The sequence below is a fragment of the Lathyrus oleraceus genome, chromosome 6 (assembly GCF_024323335.1).
Source record: "Lathyrus oleraceus cultivar Zhongwan6 chromosome 6, CAAS_Psat_ZW6_1.0, whole genome shotgun sequence".
Classification (NCBI taxonomy): Eukaryota; Viridiplantae; Streptophyta; class Magnoliopsida; order Fabales; family Fabaceae; genus Lathyrus; species Lathyrus oleraceus.
The window spans coordinates 473,967,679-473,993,067 of NC_066584.1; positions in this window are offsets into that span (position 1 = coordinate 473,967,679).

The following is a 25,389-nucleotide window of genomic DNA, read 5'->3' on the forward strand; positions in this document are numbered from 1 at the left end:
ACTGCACAAATGAACAATGGACTATATGTCCTTGATCTTGAAATGCCTATTTATAACATTAATACTAAAAGGATGAAACCTAATGAGTTAAATCCAACTTACCTTTGGCATTTTCGATTAGGCCACATAAATGGGAAATGCATTTCCAAACTCCATAAAGATGGACTCTTGGACTCTTTTGATTATGAATCATATGAGACGTGCAGATCTTGTTTAATTGGAAAGATGACAAAGTCTCCATTCACAGGAAAAGGTGAAAGAGCTAATGATCTTTTGGCCCTCATACATACTGATGTATGTGGACCACTGAACATACCAACCAGAGGAGGTTTTCAGTACTTCATCACATTTACTGATGATTTCAGTAGATATGGTTATGTGTATTTAATGAAACACAAATCAGAGTCCTTTAAAAAGTTCAAGGAATTCAAGAATGAAGTACAAAACCAACTAGGTAAGAATATTAAAAATCTTCGATCAGATCAAGGTGGTGAGTATTTAAGCCTAGAGTTTGATGACCATATGAAAGTGTGTGGGATCCTATCCCAACTTACTCCTCCTGGAACACCCCAATGGAACGGTGTATCTGAGAGAAGAAATCGAACCTTGTTAGACATGGTCCAATCCATGATGAATCACGCCGATCTTCCAAACTCCTTTTTAGGGACATGCAATATTGACAGCAACTTACACATTTAACTGTGTTCCATCCAAAAAGGTTGAGAAGACACCATATGAGATATGGAGTAGTAAGAAACCACATATGTCTTACATGAAGATTTGGGGTTGCGAAGTTTATATGAAACGAAAAATTTCAACTAAGCTTGAGCCCAAATATCACAAATGCTTATTTGTGGGGATATCCTAAAGAAACAAGAGGGTATTACTTCTATAATCCTTCTGAGGGCAAAGTGTTTGTCGCTCGAACTGGAGTTTTCCTAGAAAAGGATTTTATTTCCAAAGGAATCAGTGGGAGGAAAGTAGAGCTTGAAGAAATTCAAGAATCACAAAGCATTGATACACCTATGGATGAATTAGAGCAGGTGTAGCGGTAAATTCATGACCATCAAGCTATGGATAAGCTAGACGTCAATAAAATCAGAGTCGCCACCACACTTTTATTGTTTCCAAGGGAAAAGGGAAAATAAGAACAAAAACCAAAAGATAAGAAGTTTTCAAATCAAAACTAATAAAATGCCAGAGATTACAGGTAAGGGGGTTGATTATACATAGGGAAGGTGTTAGCACCCAAAGTGTCCTAGGTACTCCTAGGGAGCCTTTTCTTGTGTGCATATGTGTTTTTGTACAAATGATGTTTGAAATAAATAGAATGGGGGGATGAGAAAAGAATTCATTAATTATATTTTTTTTGTGTTTGACAAGACCTTCAGACTTGTGCCTACGTACTAACATAAAAATGAGGGATCAAAACCTCGTAGTTCGTGGTATTAATTTCAAAATAAGTGCATTGCTTTTTGTATTTTCAAGCTTCTCCAAAATTGCTTAAAGACTTTGTTTTGATGAAGACAACATATTTCAAGAATATCAAAAAGGATGAGCCAAGACAAATTGCATAAGGATCAAAGCTTGCTTACAAATTTCATGAAGATTAAAGATTCAAAGTAATTGATCTTCAACTTATATGGGTACAAGCTAAAACTCTTTGCATTGATATTTGTTAGTGCTCAAAACATTTGGTCAAATGCTTAACAAAACATCAAATACATACCATAAACACTTACCCTTTTACAAAACACTATTTTTGTTCTTTTAAGTTCATGTAACCGGTTATCAATATCATGTAACCGGTCACATCCCTGGCAGTAGCAAAAAACCTTTATATTTGATCATTTTCAATATGATGTAACCGGTTACATCATTTAAGTAACCGGTTACATGATCGAGTTTTTGAATTTCTGGGCCATAACGTAACCATGTAACCAGTTACATCCTTCAAGTAACCGGTTACACCTGAACCAGTGGCACTTCTTTATTGTTATTCAGTGCTATACGAATTCAGATCTCTTGCCCTTGACCATTGCATTGTTCCACTTATATGCAGCCTTTCTAAAGGGTATAGAGTCTCCTATATATACTATACTTTTCAGATTTTATCACTCACCTCTTTCATACAAATTACAAACTTCAAATATACCAACTTTTAACCAAAGTGTTCATATATACATCAACTTTCATTGAGATATTTTTCCAACATTGTTACATACATATTTCAGAAAAATACTCTCATATATTCATACACATTGAGCACTAATATTATCCTTGTGATTTGTTTTACTTGAAAGAGAAGATCAATCAAGTGATTGATATATTTCATCTATTCAAACTCTTATACAAAAATTATACTTGTTGTATCATTGTTGTCTAGGATTGTTAGGAAGCAATATTAGTCACATTGAGAGGATTGTTCTCATAGGGTGACTTAGTGAAAATCCAAGAGGATCGTTCTTGGTCCAAGAGGATTGTTCTTTGTTTTTGGTTATTTCTTGCACAAGTTACCAAACATAATGAAAATCTCTTACTGCGTAAGGGGACTGTAGTACTCTCAGATTGTGAGGGGAACCAGGATATATCCTTGTGTCATTTATCTTTCTGCCTTTATATCTTTCATAAATTTCCAAACCAGAAATATTATCAACTTCATATCATAAAACCGGATAAAATTTTAAAGAACCTAATTCACCCCCCCCCCCCCCTCTTAGGCGCACTTCGTTCTTACACTTTTAACAAAAATTTAGGTTTGACAAAGGCACAAAAGGCCTGAAAAAAAGGTTTGAATGAGTGTTAGTTCTTTTTGGCTTTTGAAATTTTAAGTCAAGTATAGTTAAGTTCATTTACAAGTTTGATTAAGAAAAGAGTTTAAAAATGCAATGGCATAAGGCCAAAGTTTCTAATTTGCAAAATGGTCTAAGTTTAGAAAACAAACACAAGCAAAGAAGATTTTAAAAGGAGGGAGATATTTGAAATTAAAGAAGTGGGGAAGAGATGAAGAGACTAATCCTAAGCACAAATTTAAAAGTTAAGAGTTGAAAAGATCTGACCAATGGGCTGCAATCCAATAGACAAGAATGTCATATAGAAACCCAAATTTCCCTTGGAATTTAGAATCAAGCAATATCAATACACAAATAGCAAGATGAAGAGCAAGACATCAAATAAAGATAGCCATATACAAGCTTAGAAACTCCATGACCTTCTTCAAAATTTCCCATGTATCAGATGAATTCAAAGATGACATGAGACACAGGTTCAAAATAACAGCTTCACAATGATCATGTTGCAGATAAACTCAAATGGATCTTCAATATTATATCAGATGAATGTTCACTTCACAAGCACTTGGTTTCATGAAAGTTGGCATTGGCCAAGTCCTTTGCATAGGGAGTGCTGCCTAAATTCTAAGTCCAATAATCTCAAATCAAACCAACAGTCCACACAAGATGTTTTTTTAGGGTTTTTCTTCTTCTTATGTACATTAAGGTCAAAAGACCACACTAACAAACAAGTATATACAAACATAATATATCACAAGATATGGCTCAAATGGGCAAAGTGAAAATGGCATTAAGTAAACAAACTGAATGGTATGAATAATGGCAAATGAATTAAAAGCTTAAAATTAAAGTGCATAAAAGTAAATGGCTTGAAATTAAATGTTGATTGTTAGTTGATTAGAAGTTAGTATTGCTTTTGCTTTGTTTTGTTTAAGTCATTCTTTGGAGAACACTCAACCCACTTATCACAAGCATGGATCCTTGAACCAAGACATCTTCCAAAGGAAGGAAAAAAGTCCAAGTTTCCACACAATACCATGAAAGAGGGGAGACTTACAATCTCACTAACTAGAATGCTATTCCTTTTGTGTCACAAATTTAGCCTATGTTAAGCAATCAGCATTGGACTTATGTAGAAGTCACAACTATTTGAGGTCAGGCAATAGAATTTTGGTGTTAATGCATTTTAGAGACATAGTATAATGGACTATGCTCATGAAACATACCACACACAAAAAGAATATGCAAAGAGGTGGACCTAATCTCATCCATACTCATGTTGATTTTGCAATTGACTAGCCTTAGGATATAGAGATATCATAGGTCCATGACATAAATGAATAAAGAAGGGGAATGAGATAAAGAGGAGGGGGGAATGGATTCAACATAAATTGGTCAAAGGAGGACTTTTACAAAATTAAGATCATTCATTCATTTTGGGAGATGGAATCTACATTCCATCAATCCCCTAGAGGTCTCTATTTATAGCTGCATCTTGTGATATTTGCACCTTCAAATTCAACTTCCAAATTTGGAAATGAATGATGCATGCTTGCATGGGCGTGTACATGCCTATAAAGTCAGTCAATTAGGTCCATAATCAAGTGTGAATGAATCTGAAAGTGAATTGGAATGCAAGGTAAATGTGTACAGCTGTTTGATGTTTGATCTTTGCCAAATGATGATGCCATGTGCAGACCATTCAAACGTTGTTCAAAATGGATGAAATTGGACTCTTTGGAAAGGTTAGATCAAGAGGAACAACTCTTATTTTGAACACTTTTCCATTTGAATCTTGTATCGTGATGGATTTTGAGGTGGAAGTTTGGAAATTTTAACATATCAAAAAAATTTCTAAGTGTCAAACCATATGTTCACTCATTCCACCTTGGCTAACTTTTTATGTGAGCTTCAAATGAGAAATGTGTATTCAACAAAGTTGTAGCTCTTTCAAAATCCTTAAAAATTGTTACCAATTGGACCTCATTTGGATTTGAGATGAATGAGTTATGAATTTTTGAAGTTGAGGAAAATCACTTATTCAACGGCATTGGTCCAAAATGACCTATAATGTATCCTCATATCACGTGCTCATAAAAGTTGAATTAGCTCTTACTCCAAACATAAAAGTTGAAGTAGACACATTGAATTTGATTGTGAACTTGGAAATCTTTCATCTCATAAAAATTGAGCAAGTTATGACCTTGGGACTTGACCTCCAAATTAGGGTTTAGACAAAATGACCTATAATCTTTCACCATAAAAATGACTTTCCAAGCAAAACTAGCTCTAGACCTCAACATTAAAGTTGTTTGGAATGTAATTTAGAGTAACATTTCTCTTGGAATCATTTTTATATGATAAAAATTGTAGGAGATAGGGTCTAGGGGACCCCAGTTTTGATCAGATGAATTCCTTTGGTCAACCACCATCAACCAACTTGCTAACTTGCAATTCTCTTGACTTTTGGGACTCATGGGAGATCATATATACTTAAGATGATGAGATTTGAAATAACCCTTGAAATATTTGATCAATTGTTGAAGAAGCTTGGTGAAGAAGTTACACAAGATACCCAGATGCACTAGGGTTTCCAAGGCAAACCAATTCCAAACTCTTGAAGGATTCTTGATCATAATACCATGTAAAGATCATAGGGACTCATATATGATCCCTAGAGCCATTGCGGATCATTTCTTGGTTTAGCTCTTAGCAATGAGGGTCTTAAACCCTAGATGTGAACTTGATAAATCAAAGGTGATCATGTGCCCTACCTACAAAAGAGTTAGACAAATATGCAAAGACATATTTTTGGTATTTTGGTTAGTAAATGATAAAAGATAAAGTATGATACAATCACATAGTGCTTGGTGATCTCTCCCAAAACAAACCCAATGGGTGAGGGGTAAGAAGGATGTCAAGGTATGATCCCAATCACAATGTATATGATGAGATAGCATGAGGGATCTTAGGGTCAAAATTGGGGTCTTACAGCTGCCCCTATTTAAGGACATTCTTACTGAGGAGGTGAAGGTTAAAATCTTCGTATCGACTCAGTAGAATGGGCTTAAATAACAACATATAGAAACAAATTTTGGTCCCTAAGAGACCTCATGATGCATAAGATACGAATGCTAAAACAAACTTTCTGTGGGGAAATATTGCCACAAAGGGAAAGAATTCAGAGAGACCGAAAGTTCGCAGGAGCGTAACATATTTCGTAAGGAAAACTCACTGGGGAGACATAGACTTTGGGGGATAAAGGGTTATGCGTAGGCCAGGCTACGACTTGAAAACTACTGGGGGACACGAGGAATTCCATGAAAATGGAAAGACTCAACCGGGGAGAAAAGGAACATCTACAGGGGAAATGGATAAATCAGAATAAAACTGAAATACTCGAACCAAGCAGGACCAACGATTTCACTAAGGAAATACGCACTCAACTCAACCGGGGAAGAAACAATCTTCAACCCAGGAGGAGAAGAAATATATTATCCACTACCGGTTACTAGGTATGGAGATAATAAAATCTAACAGGGAGGATATTCGTTATCGGTCAGGGTAAACATATCAAGGATGACTCGCTGAGGGCCGCCAGGAGGTGTATTCATTACCGGCTATTGGGTAAGAATAGACTTGCTGGGGAAAAGCTGAAAATAGGATTTACAACTACCGGTTACTGGGCAGAAGACCTAAAAGGAGAGAATATATGTCACTGTTTAAAGTGAACATATTAAGGATAGACTCAGCGGTAAGAAAATCCGTCATCGGCTAAGATGAATATATCAAGGATAGACTTGCCTAGGGATGTTAATAAGGATATCCTTCATCGGTTAGGATGAACATATCAAGGATAAACCGCCTGACCAAAAAAGAAGGTAGGAATTACATCTATCGAATGCTGGATAGAATACTATTAAAGAGAATATCTGTCACCGGTTAGGATGAACATATCAAGGATAGACTCCGAGGGGAAGACTAGGGATTACATCTATCAGTTACTGGATAGAAAAACGCAAAGAGAATATCCATCATCGGTTAAAGTGAACATATCAAGAATAGACTCAAAAAGCAGAATTTACAACTATTAGATACGGGGTAGAAGACCGTAAAGAGAAGGAAACTCGTCATCGGTTAGGATGAACATATCAAGGATTAACTCTCTGGAAAACAAATAGGGATTACAACTACCTTTTTACTGGGTAGAATACCAAAAAGAGAATATCTGTCACCGGTTAAAATGAACATATCAAGGATAAACTCAAAGTAGGGGAAGAAAATATTTGTCATCAGTTAGGATGAACATATCAAGGATATACTTCCTAGGGAGACGTGGAAACGAATCCGCTGGGGAAAAAGGGGGGTTATTTTTGTCGGGTATTGGGCAAGAAGTAACAAACTGCAAACCAAGAAGAATATTACCAGTTACTGGGTAATAGACTCTTAGGGGACCAGAAATGTCTATCTAGGTAAGATCTAGAAATAAACAGTCAATCAAGACTCGACCCAATGAGGATATAACTCAAGGGGAGTGGTTTCATCCAGATAATCAGCTGGGGAGGAAACTGAAATGATAATTATCCACGAGGAAATAACTCAGTGGGGAAAGGAGAAAGGTTAAAGTCTTTATGCTTAGGGGGATGACGCTCTACAATTGAAGGAGGACAGACACACCAAATCTGTATGGGGATAAAGTACCACCATGATAGAGGATCAAATCACAAGAATGAATCACCAGGTGTAATGATACAATAATGAAGTTACATGAGTGTATATGTATATGTATATGATGATTATGCTAACAAAGTGATCACAAAGGATACAAAATGTCTCTGATCTGAATCATCGATACAAATCCTAGCCAATGCACAAAAGAGGGAAACAACTGCTGGAGAAAAGATCATCATCTCAAAGGCTCAACCCTAGTTGGGGAAGAAGAGAGGAGGTCTGTCGAGGAAACTGCTACCAATCCTGTGGGGAATTTTAGGCCAACACCATATCAAATGGGAGACAACCCTACAGGGGAGCAAACACAAATAGTTGCTCAGAAACCAGGAGGATACTCTGACTGGGAGAGAATTTGATGGCGACTTGTGGGGAATCAAAGTTCTGTTGACATTAATGCAAACTCCTGTAATGGAACATCTACATTCAGTTGGAGAACCAATATTGACTCAGCTGGGAGAACGGCGAATTAACAGTTGGGAGGAATCAACGACACCGTGTGCTAATCATGCTGCCGGGGATGAAAGAGGAATCACACCTACTGCTTGGGGAGAACCAATAATGCTCCACACTTAGGGCTTACTACTTTCAAACCACTGTTGATATTCCTTTTAATGAAATCGATTGCTTAAAATTAATGCTTTTATATGTTTCAAAAAATATTCTTTTAATTAAAGTTTTAATTTCAAAAATGATCATAATAAAATTTAAAACTATTTGGCTGAATTAAATAAGAATAGAAACAATTGGATAAAAGCTCAAGTTTATTTAATAGAATGGCAGTCTGTAAATGACAAGACTCCATAGATCTTTTACAAAAGTTGAAAATGGTAATTTACATGGAAAAGGGCTACATTGAATACAATGATCACTAATCCTTCTATCAACTCTTGATATCCACTATGCTCTTGGCCGCTACCGGGGATCAGAATTCAATGATATGCTCAAGAAAGTCTTCAAAACCGAAGATCAGCAAGATGCAGTTACTTTCCATAACCCCTAATTTTTGCATAAATTGCCCCAAGTTGGGGTACTCAATTTATCAGGATAATTCTTTCTGTTTTATGTCTCTAACTTTTTCCTGGATCGCCCTTTCGGGTTTTCAATCCACCGAGATGCTCATTTTTGCCTAAGCCGCCCTTTCGGGTTTTCGACTTAGCGAGTTGTTCTTTTCTTTTTTTAGGCGAAGTATTTCTTGACTGCATCTGCGTTCACAGGACGAGTGGACTATTCACCATCCATAGTTGCAAGAATCAAAGCACCGCCTGAAAAGGCTATCTTAACAACATACATGCCTTCATAATTAGGAGTCCACTTGCCCCTAGAATCTGGTTTGAAAGATAGGATATTCTTGAGCACAAGGTCACCTTCTCTAAACACACGAGGTCTGACCTTCTTATCAAAAGCTTTCTTCATTCTCTACTAGTATAACTGACCATGACGCATGGCAGTTAACCTCTTCTCTTCGATAAAATTCAGCTGATCATACCTGGTATGACACCATTCATCCTCAGTCAACTTGGCTTTCATTAAGACACGCAATGATGGCATCTCAACCTCTACGGGGAGCACACCTTCCATACCATATACAAGAGAGAAAGGGGTTGCCCCTGTTGAAGTTCGGATGGATGTACGATACCCGTGAAAAGTAAATGGGAGCATCTCATGCCAATCCTTATACGTTACAACCATCTTTTGAATAATCTTCTTGATGTTCTTATTTGCAAATTCAACATCCCCATTCATCTTAGGTATGTAGGGAGAAGAATTATGGTGTGCAATCTTGAAGTCTTTGCAAAGAGCTTCTACCATATTGTTATTCAAGTTTGATCTATTATCAGTAATGATCTTACTTGGCACACCATAATGGCATATGATCTGATTCTTGATAAACCTCACGACAACTTGCTTGGTTACATTCGCATACGATGCCACTTCAGCCCATTTTGTGAAGTAGTCAATTGCCACCAAAATGAAACAATGTCCATCTGACGCTTTGGGCTCAATCATGCCAATCATACCAATTCTCCACATGGAGAAGGGCCACGGGGAGGAAATAACATTCAACAGTGTCGGAGGAACATGAATCTTATTTGCATAAATTGACACTTATGGCATTTCTTCAAAAACTTGCAACAATCAGATTCCATTGTCAGCCAATAGTAACCTGCTCTTAACATCTTCTTTTCCATAGCATGTCCATTGGAATGAGTACCAAAGGAACCTTCATGGATTTCAGTCATCAGCAGGTCCGCTTCGTGTCTATCCACGCATCTGAGCAGAACCATATCAAAGTTTCTTTTATAAAGCACATCACCATTCAGGTAGAAATTTCCGGCTAATCTTCTCAAAGTCTTCTTATCTTTCAAAGATGCCCCAGACGGGTAAATCTGGCTTCGGAGGAAACACTTGATGTCATAATACCCCGACTTTTCGTCTTTGGCTTCTTCAACAGCAAACACATGAGTTGGCCTATCAAGATGCATTACAGTCAAATTGGGAACCTCATTCTAATATTTCACTACGATCATTAAAGCCAACGTTGCAAGAGCATCTGCCATTCGGGTTTCATCTCGAGGGATATGATGAAACTCAACCTTTGTAAAGAAAGTTGAAATCCTCCTCGCATAGTCTCTATATGGTATCAAACTGGGTTGATTCGTGTCCCATTCTCCTTTGATTTGATTTACGACCAAGGCTGAATCTCCATAAATGTCTAGATATTTGATTCTGAGATCAATGGCCTCTTCAAGCCCCATAATGCAAGCTTCATATTCTGCCATATTATTTGTACACTTGAAAGTCAATCTAGTTGTAAATGGAAAATGAGTGCCTTGGGGAGTAATGATTAATGCCCCAATGCCATTACCATACTGATTAACAACTCCATCAAATACCATGCCCCAACGGGAACCAGGTTCTTGCCCTTCCTCAAGCAATGGTTCATCACAATCTTTCATTTTCAGGTACAAGATCTCTTCATCAGGAAAATCATATTGCACGGACTAGTAATCTTCAATTGGTTAGTGAGCCAAATGGTCAACCACGATACTACCTTTAATTGCTTTCTGAGATCAGTATTCAATATCATACTCTGATAACAACATCTGCCAACGGGAAATCCTCTCAATTAAAGCAGACTTCTCAAATATATACTTGATTGGATCCATTTTGGATATCAACCAAGTGGTATGATTCAACATGTATTGACGCAGATGCTTAGCAACCCAAGCCAATGCGCAACAAGTCTTCTCAAGCATAGAATACCGAGTCTCACAATCGGTGAATTTCTTGCTGAGGTAGTAAATATCATATTCTCTCTTTCTAGTTTCATCTTGCTGACCAAGAACACAACCCATACTCTCGTCAAGCACAATCAAATACAAAATCAGCAATCTCCCTTCAACAGGCGAAGACAAAATCAGAGGTTCAAGCATATATTCTTTGATACTGTCAAAAGCTTTCTGGGAATCCTCGGTCCAATCACAGGACTGATCTTTCCAAAAAAGCTTGAATCTAGGCGCACATATGGAAGTCATGTGTGAAATGAATCTTGAGATATAATTCAAGCGACCGAGAAAACCTCTGACTTGTTTCTCAGTTTTGGGCACATGCATCTCTTGTATTGCTTTGACCTTGGCAGGATCAACCTCAATACCTTTCTCACTGATAATAAAGCCCAACAACTTACCAGAATGAACACCAAATGTACACTTATTGGAATTCTGACTGTTGCAAGTTTGTGAAGACGAGACAATTTGCTTTTGCACTTCTTCTTTGATCTTCACTACCATATCAGGATGCATTCTTCTCAATTTCTGCTTGACTAGAGGGAATTCTGGCTTCAACGGCAATCTATGTTCCACAATCTCAAAATCCAGACCCGACATGTCTTGATAGCACAAGGCAAACACATATGAATATTCTCGAAGAAGGTTAATCAACCCCTTCTTAATGTCTGGGCGTAATCGAGACCCAATCTTAACTTCTTTCACATCATCCTCGGAACCCAAGTTGACTAACTCAATATGCTATTCGAATGGCTGAGTGGCTTTTCCTTCATGTTCAAGAAGACGAGACAATTCAAATCACTTACTTCTTCATCACTTACTTCTTCATCACTTTCCTCCTCAGCCTCAAACATAGGGAATTCAAAATTTGAAGAAGGAGAAGGATCATTGTATTCAATGGGGTTAGGAACCAACCTGCATAATGATTTGATATTTTGATTTTAGAGAATTGAATTGTGACCAAATATTATGCTAATGGACAATTATTATTTATTTATTTATGTTTTTTGTGATTACCATTTTCAGAAAAGCAAAAAGTAAAAATAAAACATCATAGAAGTGGATGAATAGAATTATATTTTATTGATGATCAAATTTGAAATGCCTGACAATGTTCACTTCTCCCTTAGGCATAGGAGAAGGATTTCCAAAAACAAATAAAAGCAATTACTTAGATCGATGCACAATAACAGGAATATCAACAGCAGTCCAATTGTTGCAAGCTTTTCCATGCGTCACAAAATTGGTGCAGTCTTCGTCTTCATCACCCTCGATTACAACAGCTAAGTGTTGTTCATTACCATGAATGAACCCTCCGCTATGGAAACTGGGTTGCGCATCTTCAGCTCTAACCGGCTCTGCTCTTGTTGTCGGAGACCTCTACCATCTGTCCCCGCTGATCAGACTTACCATCTTCAACAATCCTTTGCGCATCTTTAAATGAGGACATAGGTGCCTCAACTCTCTTTTCCTCAGCAATAGACAAAGCTTAGAACGGAGTTCCAATCTCATCCTCAACTTCTACATAACAAAAAGATGGCAGGTGGCTTACCAACAAAGCCTTCTCCCCACCAACAATAACAAGTTTCCCATTCTTGACAAATTTTATCTTCTAATGCAACATTGAAGTAATGGCTCTTGCCTCATGAAACCATGACCTTCCTAACAAGCAGCTATAGGACGGATGGATATCCGTTACTTGAAAAGTAATTTGGAAGTCGCTTGGACCTATCTTCACTAGAAGGTCCACTTCACCAATAACGGTCTTGCAAGAACCATCAAAAGCTTTGACGATCACGCCACTATATCTCATAGGAGATCCTTGGTATGACAACTTCGACAGAGTTGACTTCGGAAGCATATTCAATGAAGAGTCGGTGTCTACTAGCACATTTGACAGAGCGTCATCTTTACAATTCATCCAAATGTGTAAAGCCAAGTTATGATTTCTACCCTCCTCGGGGTGTTCTTCATCATAGAAACTGAGATTGTTGTAGGAAGTGATGTTAGCTACAATATGATCAAATTGATCCACTTAAACATCATGTTCCACATAAGCTTGCTCTAGAACTTTCTGTAGTGCTTCTCTGTGCGCTTCTGAGTTCATTAGCTGAGACAACACTGAAATCTTGGAGGGGGTTTGGAGGAATTGCTCCACCACATTGAACTCGCTCTTTTTGATCAAACGAAGCACCTCATCATCATTGCTAGGCTTCAAACCGCTGGATTCACCATAATGACACTTTGGAACACTAGTAGAATCTACCACAGGCGCATTAACTTTTTTGCTAACAGATATATCTTCCACATTCTTCGGGAACACCGGCCCAAAGACTCGAGCACTGCGGGTCACCTTAGTAACATCAGCAATTCTCACAACAAAACTGGTCGTCGGCAAAGGAACCTCTTGACCATTCTCTATCATGGTAGCATTGTACTGATATGGGACAGCCTTATCGGATGCATACGAGACGGGGCCCGCTAACCGTATAACCAACGACAATACCGATCTGTTGTTGACGTTGTTACTGTTGTTGCTGTCGTATTGGATCACTACCCTCTCAGGAGTCTTAAATACTGGGACTATAACATTCACATTGTTATCTACATGGCAGGACTGGACAATCTGAATCAAACCTTCATTCATTGACCTCTGGATGTCTCTCTTCACAACCATACAACCTCTAGGATTGACACTGCAAATTGCACAACCATCATGGTCATACTCACAATTGCTTACCAAACAAATATCCTTGTGCATCGTCACCAAGGACCTTCTAATAAAGCGGACATCAAATACCTTGAACTCCCCAGGACAACCTTCCACCATATTAACAGATGAATTCCCATGGGCAGGTAATGGATTAGCTTTAACGTTCGGCGCACGGTCCTCACACCATTCCACTTTTAACCAGCTTCTGGACTTCATACTTTAGAGGGTAGCAGTTCTCGATATCATGACCAGGAGCTCCTTGGTGAAAAGCACAGCGGAGTTCCGGTTTATACCACCATGGAAGTGGTTCAGGGATTTGAGGTGGGTTTCTTGGTTGCAACAGGTTCTTGAGAACCAACGATGGGATCAATTCTGCGTATGTCATAGGAATAGGATCAAAAGAGACCTTCTTCCTCTCAAAGTTTTGTTGTTGTTGAAGATGATTGTTGGTATTGTTGTTGTTGTTTTTTGTTGTATGTGTTTGTTCGTTGTTGTGGTTGTTGTTGTTGACGTTGTTGTTGAATTGGTGTTGACTGATTGTTAGAAAATATTGGGATCACAGATGATACTTGACGATGGTGTTGATGGGGTGGTTGATTTCTTCTTACATGAGGCCTCCTTTGCCTCCCAACAGACACTGCATTAGCTTCACTCTCCTTCTTCTTACCAAAACTATTACCATACCTCTTGCTGAATGACGCTTCCTCCTTAGATAACCGTCCCTCTCAGACACCTTCTTCTAGCCTCATCCCCATGTTTACCATCTCGGTAAAATCACTAGGGGCACTGGTAATCATCTGCTCATAATAAAATAAGCTCAGGGTCTTGAGAAAAATCTTGGTCATCTTCTTCTCTTCCAAAGGAGGGGTAATCTGAGCGGCAAGCTCTCTCCATCTGTGAGCATACTCCTTAAACGTCTCTTTTTCCTTCTAAGACAACGACCTAAATTGGTCCCTATCTGGCGCCATGTCCATATTATACTTGTACTGTTTCACAAATGCTTCACCCAAATCATTGAATGTGCGGATGCTCGTACTATCCAAGCCCATGTACCATCTCAACGCGGCACTGGTCAGACTATCTTGAAAATAATGGATCAATAACTGGTCATTATCAGTTTGCATCGACATCTTTCTAGCATACATCACAAGATGACTGAGTGGAGAGGTATTTCCCTTGTACTTTTCAAAGTCAGGCACTTTGAACTTCATCGGGATTTTAACATTTGGAACCAAACAAAGTTCCGCAACACTTTTACCAAACAAATCATTACCCCTCAATGTCTTCAACTCCTTTCCTAGCTCAAGGAATTGATCTTTCATTTCGTCCATGTTCTCATACACATCAGGGCCCTCAGACGGCTCGGAATGATAGATGGTGTCTTCCACACGGGGTAGAGTATGCACAACAGGTGGTGGCACATAAATGATCGGGCTAGATGCCGGCATGGAAGCAAAAGTAGGCGCAAAACCTTCAGGCACGAAATTGGGTGGCATTCCCCACGGGAATCCAGAAGGCATGTTAGGCGCAAAGTGATCTGCAGTTGCAGGAATGGTAGAGGTATCAACCTCAAAAATGACAGTTCTCTGAGGAGGAGGAGTTGCAGGCGTTGGAGAAGACTGGCTCTGAGCGGCTAGCACTGACTCCATCATGGCAGTCAGACGGGAAATCTCGTCCTTCAAGTCTCTATTCTCTTGCTCTAGATGCTCCATAATCTTTGAGTGATTGGCGCAGGTATTGTATCGATGAGTCAGCCTGGCTGAAGCACAGAAGAAATACCAATAAGACATCTAGAGAAAGAGAAACGTGCTATGCAAATGATGCATGAAATGCAATGCTTTATTGTTTTTATTTTTAAGGAACTTACTATATTATTTGCAAAATATATACAATAACAATTGTAACAATTTGATTGACCATAAAAAATCTCTTTTACTTATATAATTGGAATGATTACACTGAGTACAATTTCAGAAACCAAATGAAAATACAAGGGAAAAGGAGACTAGTCATCCTAAGGATCCCTAACAACAATGTCAGAAGATCTATCTACAGGCGCGTACTTCCTTCGAATGCGTCGAATCTCGGTCTCAAAAGAATCCTTCATCTGAGTCTTCTCGAGGACAAGCTGATCAACAATCTTCTTCCAAGCAACGGAAGGCTGAGGCATACTAGAGGAAGATGAAACCTCTGGTTCTCTCTGCCTCTTCGTCACTCGGTCTTCAAGTAGCTCAATAAGTGCATCTTTATCCTTAGACTCAAGCTGCAACTCCTCATACTTTCGGCTCAAAGCATGGAAACTCTCTTCCCACATATCCTTCTCTTGCTTCATCTTGGCGAGCGCGTCTTCCAACTCCTCTACATCTTGGTTAGGAAGAGTTAATGGCTCAACCACAACCAAAGACATAGGTCTTTCATAAGCATAAGGCATCTTCAACTCCAAAGCTCTCTTCTTCACCCAAAGAGTGTAAGCTTCCAAAGCTACACAATTGCACGGTCCAAGCTCAGATCTTCCTTTCCTATGCACATTATGCCAAGCATGCACAATATTCTACTTCAAATGTTGGGGATCTTTACCCTCTTGATAGAAAAGACCTTCTAACAAAGTATTATTAGGTTTGCATCTCAAGGGGAACCTAAGTTGTCGACGAGCCAAAGAAGGGTTGTAGTTAATTCCTCCTTGTGTACCAATTAGAGGGACATTAGAGAATTCACCACAACAATCAATAATCTCCAAACTACTAAATTAAGAATCATACCAAACTATATCATTATTAGTGAGAGACATAAGTCTCTGAGACCACCTTAGACATTGTTTGTTCTCCACAAAAGCATGCGTCTGAGGCAAGTGCGAAATAAACCGCTTGTACAGAAGAGGAACACAATATACAATAGTTCCACCGCCTTTAGAATTCCTTAGATTCAAAGAGATATACATATCACCCAACAGAGTAGGCACAGGGTTCCCAATCAAGAAAATTCTAATGGCGTTAACATCAACAAAATCGTCGATGTTAGGGAACAAAGCCAAACCATAGATAAGCAACACAAAGATGGCTTTGAAAGAATATACACTACCATCTTGAGCAAATGTAGTAGCTTCCTTGATGAGGAACTCAGAAGTCCATCCAAACAATCCTCCTTTCTTCACCCAATGAGCCTTTATCTCATACTTCTTCAGATGAAGAGCTTCAGCAATAAGATGAGATATGGGAATCTCTTCCAGTCCACTAAAGGGCACTTTATTAGAAACAGGTATTCCCAAGAGATGGGCATACTCCTCCAACATGGGCACAAGTTGATAATCAGGTAAAGTGAAGCAACGGTAGAGAGGGTCATAGAACTGAACCAATACACTCAAGAGTCCTTCAACCACATCAGCAGACAAGATAGATAGAAGCTTCCCATGACATTGCTTGAATTCCAAGGGATCTAATACAAAATATGATAACTTCCTTAACTCTTTCAAGTTGGGACATCTGAAACTGTACTTATTAGTGTTCCTTCGTCCACAATCCATGGTCTGAAAATATTTGCAAATAAGACCTCAGTTCCTTGAAATTATTTTTCGTGTGATGAATGTTATGATGCGCATGGATGCATGAATGCAACAATCACAAATAAGGGATCACACACAAGGAAAACAAATAAAGGCCAAGGGCTGAATTGAGTCATTGTCAAGATCAATCATCCATTTTGGTGGATTATGGTTTTCACCTTATCAACACCCAAGTTCCATTGATATTGACAAGACTTGATGGAATCAACCAAGAATCAAGGGTTTGTTGTGAGTCACGAGTATGGAGTCTGGGTAAGAACCATCCCAAAGGAGTGAACTAAGGATAAAAACCTGTAGATCATGTTCTAAAAATTTCCCAGAGTCTTAATTCCATCTATTAGATATTACAGGTTAGGATGACTGACTTATCAATCCATAATATTCTCAAGAGAAACTCATATGAGTGTAGTATCGCGTAACAACTGTTATCAAGTCTACACTTGAATAGTCTCTGCACTGCGTCCTAAATAGGCCAAGAGGGGTTAAATGTTCTACGGTCCTCAGCTTCTCGGACCCCAAATCAGAGATAGTAATGCCTAACCAAAAATAACTTGTGTGACATTCCTAACTCCAAAAGGGTCTCCACTGAGTAGATGGGTCTCAAGCCAACTTGTTAAGGACTACTCCACACAAGTCGGACATGACTATACCATCCTCCTATCTTAATTGCACTCAAGTTAGGGTTAGAACTTATCTCACCACTCATAAATCACTGCAAGACCCCAATTTTGACCCTAAGATCCCTCATGCAAATCCATCATAAGCATTTGCATTGGGATCATACCTTGGCATCCTCATTACCCCTCTTTCATTAGGTTTGTTTTGGGAGAGATCACCAAGCACTTTGTGATTATATCATACTTGTATTTTATCATTTCACTGACCAAAATACCAAAAATATGTCTTTCCATTTGTCTAACTCTTTTGTAGGAAGGGCATGATCTCATTGATTCATCAAGTTCACATCTAGGATTTGAGACCCTCATGAACAAATAACATAACCAAGAATTGATTCAAGAATGGTTATGAGCATCATATATGAGTCCCAATGTTCTCTACATATTATCTTGATCAAGTTTTCTTCAAGAGTTTGAGGGTGATTTGCCTTGGAAACCCTAGTTTGACTGGGCATCTTGAGTAACTTCTCTAACAAGATATCTCACCAATTGATCAAATTTCTCAAGGGACACTTAAAAATTCATCATCTTATACATATATGATCTACCATGAGCCAAGAAAGTCAAGAGAATTGGAAGTTAACAAATTGGTTGATGGTGGTTGGCCAGATAGATTCATCTGATCAAAACTGGGTCTCCCTAGACCCTATCTCCTACAATTTTCACCATATGAAAATAATTCCAAGAGAAAACTTACTCTAAATGACATTCCAAACAACTATCATGTTGAGACATAGATCTATTTTTGCTTGGAAAATCATTTTCTATGTTGAAACATTATAGGTCATTTTGTCTAAACCCTAATTTAAAAGTCAACTTCCCAAGGCCATAACTTTCTCAATTTTTATGATATGAAATATTTACAAGTTGCACAATAAGATTCAATGTGTCTACTTCAGCTTTGATGTTTTGAGTGGGAGCTAATTCAACTTTTTTGAGCATGTGATATGAGGTTACATTATAGGTCACTTTTGACCTATACCATTGATCAAGTGATTTTTCCAAACTTAAAAAATGCATAACTCTATCATTTCAAATCCAAACGGCATGAAATTGGTGACCATTTTGAATTTCTTTTAGAGAGATACAATGTTTATGAAGACACTTTTCTCATTTGAAGCTCATATAAAAAGTTAAGCAAGGTGGAATATTGAGACATATGGCTTGACACTTAGAAAATTTTTGATATGTCAAAAATTTCCAAACTTACACCTCATCTTTCCAAGCTCCAAATGAAAAAGTGTTGAACATTAAATTTGTTCCTATTGATCTCATCTTTCTAAAGAGCTCAAATTCATACATTTTGGACAAGGAATGCATAGACTGCGCATGGCATGAACAGGGTGATATCACTTGGCAAGGATCAAACTTCAAACATCAATGCACACTTGCCTTACAATCCAAGCTCAATTCAGACTATCCAACATTCATTTGTGGACCTCAAGCAATGATTTCATGGGCCTGTGCGCGCCCATACACCCTTGCATCACCATTTGCCAAAATTGGAAAGTGATTTGAAGTGTGCAATTATCAACTGTTTTGGCTATAAATAGAGCTTCAATTGCTCAGAAATGAAGGCACATTCGTGCAAACTTTGATCCCCCATCTCAAACCCTCACTTTGCAAAGGATGAGCCCGAGAAATTCTCTTGAATTTGAGGTTGAATTTCCACTGTTTTGAAATTCAAATCTCCAGGAATCCATAGCCTTTCAAGCATCTAATCCTTCTTCTGCAAGCAAGTGGAGTGAGATCAAGCACAAGCAAGATCAAGACCAGTTGAATCCAGACCTCCATTGAAGGTATTTTCCAGAAATTTTGAACTCTTCGATTCTCTCAAATTCTTGCTCAATTCTATTGATTCTTTGGTTGTCTGAAGTCCTACCAATGCAGGCAAGAAGATTGAGTTGCTTTGAGGCCATCGAAGCAACTCAGTTCATGTACCTCAAATTTCAACTCCATGTATCTCTCAATATACTTGGAGTTAGAGTAAATTGAGGCCAGATTCGAGCTCAGTGCCATTTTTTATTTAAGATCATGTCCTTGTTTTTCATTTTGGTGATGGTTGATGGTGGACCAGTCCGGTGAGGTCCACCGGAGAAGATGACCGGAGCTCTGGCTCCGATGATGCGTTGACAAGACTCTGAACCACATGATCCATTCATTTTGTTTTAATCCTGGGCGTTGGTTCTGATTACCAAAGTTGCCACGCGCTGACAAAGGACTATGGTGGATAGCGCGCTCCTGGGCACTTGATCTGCCACCTCAATTAATGAGGGAGATCAAGTGGTCCACGTAATTTTGATTTTCTGAATTTTCATTTTATTTGCTTTATTTTCAATAATTCATATTAAATTCAATATTGATCCAAAAAATATGGGACTTTCACCAAAAAATTTCAAATATTTTCCTCTTCATATTCTGAATTAAAATTATTTTTTGGATCATTATTAATATTTTTCATGAATTAATTGATTTTGCATTTGTTTTTAATTGTTTAAAAATACTTTTAAATGTCCAAAAATTATGAAATTTTTTCTCCAAGGTCCTTTGACCTTGTTTGACCTATGATAAATCTCATGGCCATTTCTTTGATGTTTTGATGAGATTTTAGGAATTGGACAAACCATATTTAATTTAAATGCACTATTTTATTATTTTTAATTGAATAAATGTCAAATAAATTTGTTGACCAATTGTGATGACTTTGTTTATGTTTGACTCTTGTTGTTGGGCCTTGGTCTAGGTTGATTTGACTTTGTCAAATTAATATCATTGGATTTAGGGGATTGATGGAATGTGCATTGCATCTCCCAAAATGAATGAATGATATTAATTTGGTAAAAGTCCTCCTTTGACCAATTTGTGATTTCATTCATCCCCCTCACACTTCATCTTATTCCTATTCTTCATTCATTCATTCCATTTGGCCTATGACATCTCAAAGTCCTAATGCTAGTTGATTGAAAAATTGACATGAGTATGGATGAGATTAGGCCATACCTTTTGCATATTCTTTTTGTGTATGGTATGTTTCATGAGCATAGTCCATTATACTATGTCTCTAACATACATTCACACCAAAATTCTATTGCCGGCCTCAAATAGTTGTGACTTCTACATAAGTCCAATTACGATTGCTTAACATAGCGCTAAATTTGTGACATAAAAGGCCAAAGCATTCTAGTTAGTGAGATTGTAAGTCTCCCCTCTTTCATGGTAGCTGTAAGACTCCAATTTTGACCCTAAGATCCCTCATGTAATTTCATCATAAGCATAAGCATTGGGATCGTACCTTGGCATCCTCCTTACCCCCTCTTTCATTGGGTTTGTTTTGGGAGAGATCACCAAGCACTTTGTGATTATATCATACTTCTATTTTATCATTTCACTAACCAAAATACCAAAAACATGTCTTTGTATTTGCCTAACTCTTTTGTAGGGAGGGCATGTTCTCATTGATTCATCAAGATCACATCTAGGGTTTGAGACCCTCATGAACAAAGAGCACAACCAATAATTGAATCAAGGATGGTTATGAACATCATATATGAGTCCCAATGACCTCTACATGTTATATTGATCAAGTTTGCTTCAAGAGTTTGAGGGTGATTTACCTTGGAAACCCTAGTTTGACTGGGTATCTTGAGTAACTTCTCCAACAAGCTATCTCACCAATTAATCAAATTTCTCAAGGGACACTTAAAAATTCATCATCTTATGCATATATGATCTACCATGAGACAATAAAGTGAAGAGAATTGGAAATTAGGAAGTTGGTTGATGGTGGTGGGCCAGATGGATTCATCTGATCAAAACTGGGTCTCTCTAGACCCTATCTCCTACAATTTTCACCATATGAAAATGATTCCAAGAGAAAACTTACTATAAATGACATTCCAAACAACTTTCATGTTGAGACCTAGAGCTATTTTTTCTTGGAAAATCATTTTCTATGTTGAAACATTATAGGTCATTTTGTCTAAACCCTAATTTGAAAGTCAACTTCCCAAGGCCATAACTTGCTAAATTTTTATGAGATGAAAGATTTCAAAGTTGCAAAATCAAATTAAATGTGTCTACTTCAACTTTTATGTTTGGAAAGGGAGCTAATTCAACTGTTTTGAGCATGTGATATGAGGCTACATTATAGGTCACTTTTGACCTATACCATTGATCAAGTGATTTTTCCAAACTTCAAAAATGCATAACTCTATCATTTAAAATCCAAATGACATGAAATTTGTGACCATTTTTAAGGTATTTGAGATAGCTACAACTTTAGTGAAGACACGTTTGTCATTTGAAGCTCCCATAAAAAGTTAAGCAAGGTAGAATATTGAGACATATGGCTTGACACTTAGAAAATATTTGATATGTCAAATTTTTCCAAACTTCCACCTCAAATTTCTCCAAGTTCCAAGATCCAAATGAAAAAGTGTTCAACATCAAACTTGTTCCTTCTGATCTCACCTTTCCAAAGAGCTCAAATTCATTCATTTTGGACTTGAAATGCATAGGCTGCGCATGGCTTAAACAGGATGATATCATTTGGCATGGATCCAACTTCAAGCATCAATGTTCAATTGCCTTGCATTCCAAGCTTGCTTCAACACATCCGATCATTCATTTTGGACTTCAACCTATCAGTTCATGGGCCTTTGCGCGCCCATGCACCATTCCATCATCATTTTGCCAATTTTGGAAAGTGGAAAGAGTGTGCAAATATCACATGGATTTGGCTATAAATACAGCTGCATTTGCTCAGAATTAACACACACATTGCGCCAGCTTTGAATCTCCATTGAAAACCCTTCACTTTCATAGGATAACCCTGATAAATTCATTTGAATTTGAGCTTGAATCTCCACTGTTTTGGAATTCAATTCTCCAGGAATCCATTGCTTCTAAACCTTTCCATTCCTCTCCTGCAAGCAATTAGAGTGAGTCCAAGTGCAATTCAGGTCGAGATCCATCAAGTTCAGACCTCCATTGAAGGTAATTTGCAGAAATTTTAAACTCTTCGATTCTCTTAATTTATTGCTCAATTCCATTAATTCTTTGGTTGTCTGAAGTCCTACCAATGTAGGCAAGAAGATTTAGTTGCTTTGAGGCCAAATCGAAGCAACTCAGATCATGTACCTCATTTTTCAATTCCATATATCTCTTAATATATTTGGAATTGGAGGAATTGGAGGTCATATTCGAGCTTAGTCAGGTTTTTTCTTTAAGATCATGTTCTTGTTTCTTTTTTTGGTGATAATTCATCTTGACCAGTCTGGTGGAGCTCACCGGGGAAGATGATCGGAGCTCTGGCTCCGGCGATGATGTGTTTCACATCTGAACCATAGGATCCTCAAGCCACGTTTTAATCTGAAGCGTTTGTTTTAATTACCAATGGTACCACACAGTTGACTCAGGAACACATGGAACGCGCGTTTTGGATCATCAGATCTGCCACCTCAATTAGTGAGGGAGATCTGATGGTCCACGTTTTTTTGAATTTATGATATTTTGTTTTAATTGCATTTTCTTCAATAATTCATATTAAATTCAATATTGATCCAAAAAAATATGGGACTTTCACCAAAAAAATTCAAATATTTTTCTCTTTCATATTCTGAATTAAAATTATTTTTTGGATCATTGTTAATATTTTTCATGAATTAATTGATTTTGCATTTGTTTTTAATTGTTTAAAAATATTTTTAAATGTCCAAAAATTATGACATTTTTTCTCCAAGGTCCTTTGACCTTGTTTGACATATGATAAATCTCATGGTCATTTCTTTGGTGTTTTGATGAGATTTTAGGAATCGCACAAAACATATTTGAATTTAATGCACTATTTTATTATTTTTAATTGATTAAATGCCATTTAAATTGTGTTGACCATTTGTATTGACTTAATTGAGTTTGATTGTTTGTTGTTGGGCCTTGGTCAAGGTTGACTTGACTTTGTTAAGTTAATATCATTGGATTTAGGGGATTGATGGAATGTACATTCCATCTCCCAAAATTAATGAATGATATTAATTTGGTAAAAATCCTCCTTTGACCAATTTGTGATCTCATTCATCCCTTTCCCTCTTCATCTAATTCCCCTTCATCCATTAATTTCCATTAGGCCAATGACATCTCAAAGTCCTAATGCTAGTTGATTGACAGATTAACATGAGTATGGATGAGATTAGGCCACACCTTTTGCATATTTTTTGTGTGTGGTATGTTTAATGAGCATAGTTCATAATACTACGTCTCCAACATGCATTAACACCAAAAGTTTATTGCATGGCCTCAAATAGTTGTGACTTCTACATAAGTCCAATTACGATTGCTTAACATAGCACTAAATTTGTGACATAAAAGGCATAAGCATTCTAGTTAGTGAGATTGTAAGTATCCCCTCTTCCATGGTATTGCATGGAAACTTGGCCTTCTTTCCTTCCTTTGGAAGATGTTTTGGTTCAAGGATCCATGCTTGTGGCAAGTGGGTTGAGTGTTCTCCAAAGTATGTCTTGAAATCAAAAGCAAAACAAAACTAACTACTAACTTACTAACTATTAACTTTTAACTTCAAGTCTTTACTTTAATGCAATTTACTTTTAGCACTTTATACCATTTGTCATTATACATATCACTCTAATTGTTTATGTTAATGTAATTTTCACTTTGTCCATTTGGACCATATTGTGTGATATATTTTGTTTATGTTGCCTTGTTTGTTTGTATGGTCTTTGACCATTTAATGTACATAATAAAAACAAGAACCCTAAAAAACGTTTGAGTGGGATGTTGGTTTCATCTTGAGCAAAAGGACTTAGAAACTAGGCAACCTTCCTAAACTAATGGACTTGGCCAATGTCAATTTGTTGAAGAACCAAGTACTTGCAATTTGACATTCATTTGATACATCATTCAAGATCTCTATAAGTTCATCTGCAACATTGATCATTGTTAAGCTGTTATGTTGAACCTGTGACATGTGGAATTCATCTGCTACATAGGCTATTATGGAAGAAGATTATGAAGTGGATAAGTGTTAGATGCCCAAAAATGCTTATTTGAGCTATCAAATGTGGGCATCTTTCACTCCTTTTTGTCGTTAAAGTGTTCGAAACCGCCTTTGCTTTTGATGATTTGCAATACAATGTGAAATGATCTTGGTATCTTTAATTTGTGTGTTATTGTGCAGGAATTAGGCATAAAGAATAGAAAACAAAGACACAAGAAAGTTGGCAAAGGAACCAAGAAAAGTTGGCATTCATCAGCATGCTCGCTAGGCGAGTGATGCAGCGAAGTGCTCGCTAGGCGAGCCCCCAGCGAGCTGCCAGAGAACATTCCCAGAATTTTACAGTAGCAAACATCATCAAACTCGCTGTAGCGAAGGAAGTAGCGAACACTCCCAGACTTGGACAAAACCATAGCCAGCACTTACTCGCTAGGCGAGCCACTAGCGAGCTTCCAGCGAGCAATTCCAGTAGCAAAACATCAAAACTCGCTAGAGCGAAGGAGGAAGCGTGGGCTTCGCCTAGCGAAGGATTCTTCGCTTAACGAAGGATTCTTCGCTTAGCGAACACATGAAGTCTGGACTTGGATGTTCCTCTGGATGCAGGTGCCTCAGGTGGCTATT